Here is a 1,032-nt window from a genome sequence, read left to right on the forward strand (position 1 = left end):
TTATGTTGTATTATTCTGCTAATATTTTCACCAGAGTTTTAAAATCAACCAACCCATCAGTTAACTTTTTTTTTCCTCCCAATAATTAAATTATACTGGATTATTAGGAGTTCTACACTGGTGTTACTTAAGATTTAATAAGCCAGATTTGCAGAAATAATTGTTCTTTGCATCTCCTTCAGTGGGCTATAGCGATCAGACCATTTCCTAGGGATTGGGTTGGAAGAGGAGATTGGAAATGGAAGTATTCCCAGAAGGAAATGAATGTCTCTACTGTTCTTTGTGAAAATAAATAAAGGAAACCTCATTATTTATTTATTTAATTTTTTTTTTTTTTTTAAGTATAATTTCCATTTTATTGTCTTTCCAGGGAACAGTATTTCTTTAGTCTTTAAGGACTTAGCTCCTTACATGGGCTTTGGTGGAGGTCGTGGGGCAGCACCCGCAGGCCTAAATCGGGGTGGAGGTGTTCGGTCCTTCCGGGCTTCCCGAGAACGATTCCTGACTACCTTGCTGTGAACAGCACCACTCAGGCAGTCATGCAGCGTCACATACAGCTTGGGAAGCACGTAGGCGTCGAAAACACTCGCTTCGGAAATGTCCCTGACGGCTGCGGCCTCTACGATGTTCCGAATGACGAACTTCTTAATGGCCTTATCCTAGGGCATGCAACGGGCACAGCTGGTACAGCGAATAGGCTGCACGTGGCCGCGGCCCTTTTTGGCACGACCATTGTTCCTTCTTTTCTTGGTCATCTTGGAAGCGAGGAGGCGAAAGAGGAGCTGTTTCTCTTTTTTAAATTATTTATTCATGACTATGAAGGTTAATTGCTGGACAATTCTCTACAGGGCTCTCTAATTTCCGAGGAGGCGAAAGAGTAGGAAACCTCATTTTAAATGGATTTGGGCGCTCTCACTCACAAACCACTCTTGCAGCCTGCATAACCAGCAGAAATAAGGAAGGTAAGAATGTTACTTTTCTTCTGGGGCAAGGAGGGCATTAATCACACACGGAATTTTATCTCCTGCTTTT

General features: G+C 42.4%; 1 pseudogene; it reads right to left on the reverse strand.

Annotated features, from left to right (window-relative positions):
- Positions 1-404: 404 nt before the first annotated feature.
- LOC112063754 (40S ribosomal protein S26-like) lies at positions 405-776 on the reverse strand (annotated as a pseudogene).
- Between the last annotated feature and the right edge of the window lie 256 nt (positions 777-1,032).

This window comes from Physeter macrocephalus, chromosome 7, assembly GCF_002837175.3.
Source record: "Physeter macrocephalus isolate SW-GA chromosome 7, ASM283717v5, whole genome shotgun sequence".
Taxonomy (NCBI): domain Eukaryota; kingdom Metazoa; phylum Chordata; class Mammalia; order Artiodactyla; family Physeteridae; genus Physeter; species Physeter macrocephalus.